This window comes from Mercenaria mercenaria, chromosome 11 (assembly GCF_021730395.1).
Source record: "Mercenaria mercenaria strain notata chromosome 11, MADL_Memer_1, whole genome shotgun sequence".
Lineage (NCBI taxonomy): Eukaryota > Metazoa > Mollusca > Bivalvia > Venerida > Veneridae > Mercenaria > Mercenaria mercenaria.
The window spans coordinates 10,824,059-10,826,276 of record NC_069371.1 but is presented as its reverse complement, the minus strand read 5'-3'; positions in this window follow the sequence as shown (position 1 = coordinate 10,826,276).

The following is a 2,218-nucleotide window of genomic DNA, read 5'->3' as shown; positions in this document are numbered from 1 at the left end:
CTAGAATCGTAACCAGAACATCCAGATACGACCATATAACGCCTGTTCTGCGTGAACTCCATTGGCTTCCTGTGCAATGTAGGGTAGAGTACAAAATTATAACACATACATATAAGGCACTCAAAGATCAATCACTAGCTTATGTAGCGAACATGCTAGAAATATATACACCATCCAGAAATCTGAGATCGCAGAATAATGCATTAAAACTAGTGGTGCCCAAATGTCGAACAATGCGATTTGGTGACAGGAGCTTTCAGACAGCTGCTGCGAGGTTATGGAATGCCCTCCCATCTGGCATAAGAGAGTGCAAGGCCGTGCAAAGTTTCAAAAAAGCGCTAAAGACGCATTATTTCATACAATTCTTTGGGAACTAACATCTCACTGATTACCTGATTTATAATGTACGTACTTTGCCGGTGTAATGAAGTATTTCGACCCCCATAGAATAATGACCCCCCGGTCATTATTCTATAGAAAAAGTGACCCCCCGGTCATAGTATTATGACCTCTAGATCATAGTACTATGACTCTCCCACGTGAAGTAAACTGAACCTCATGAAGAATATTGACTCCCATAAAAAAACGACCCCCGGTCATTTGGTCAAATTTAGTGATAAGTTATTACTGATAACTCATGTATCTAAGGCCTAATTGCTGCATTTATGCCCCAACTCGGGGGAGGGGGCATATAGATTTGCCCTTGTCCGCCCGTCCGTCCTTCCGTTTGACCATTAGCCCCAGATACTATGACTTGACACAGAAATCAGAGCACTCCGCAACGGGAAAAGGGATTCTATTTCTAGACGCTGTATCTTGGTGTATACATTTTTTTTCAAGAAAATAACAATTCACAATACGTTAACAGAACACACCAGTGTCAATAATCCCTGCAAACTTCGGTATGAAGAAATGCTTCAGAAGAAAACTGCACACGAAACTGCTAGCATAGAACTTAGTATTAATAGAAGTTGCAATACTTAGCAGTGGCAGTAAAGTACGGTAGCGGCAACAATAGAAAGTAGCAGTAGTAGTAGTATTAGTGGCAGTGGTAGTGGCAGTTGCACATGCCATGAATATACTACCACTTTAGATTTCATACAGTTTGCCGGGTTGTAGTGATGAATATAGCCAGTCTATCCATCTGATCCGTGACATTCCGTGCAAAGCATGGTTGCAAATTATCTAGATACATGTACACTGCTGACTAGTGTACAAAATAAACACACTACAGCTAATGCGTCTCAATCAAATCGAGTCTGCAATATTCACTATTAGCCTTGTCATCAGTGCTTCCATCTTTTAACTATGTTTCAGCAAATAACTTCTTATTTACACTATAGTATGTTCTTTGATTTTTATGCCTCGAAGGTGGGCATATTAAAATCGCCTTGTCCCTCCGTCCGTCCGACCGTAATTTTGTAAATTCTTGTCCGGGCTGTAACTCTGCCATCCATGAAGGTATTTTGAAATAGTTTGGCATAAACATTAACCTTAATGAGACGACGTTTCGTATGTAATACTCAGACCCCTAGCTACAAGGTCAATTTCACACTTAGAAGTCAAACGTTAATAGGGTCTGTTTCGTGTCAGGTTCGTAACTTGGCAATTCATCAAGAGGTTTTGAAATTACTTAGCATAAATGTTTAACTTAATGAGACGACGTCTCATGGGCAAGACCCAGTCCCCCTAGATCCAAGGACTTAGAGTTCAAATGTTAACAGGATCTGTTTTTGTGTCTGGTCCATATTTCTGCCATCGATGAAGGGATTTTGGAATACCTTAGCATAAATGGTAACCATAATCAGACAATATGTCATGCGCAAGACCCAGATCCCTTGCTCCAAGGTCAAGGTCATTCTTAGAAGTCATAGGTTAATAGAACATTTTTCGTGTCCGGTATATAACTCTGTTATCCATGAAGGGATTTTGGAATACCTTAGCATAAATGGTAACCATAATCAGACAATATGTCATGCGCAAGACTCAGATCCCTTGCTCAAAGGTCAAGATCATACTTAGAAGTCATAGGTTAAAAGAACATTTTTCGTGTCCGGTATATAACTCTGTTATCCATGACAGATTTTGAAACAACTTGGCATAAACGTTTACCATAATGAGGCAATGTGTTACGCTCAAGACCCAGACCACTAGCTCCAAGATCAAGTTTACACTTAGAAGTCAAGTCAATGTTTAATAGGGTTTGTTTCATGTCCGG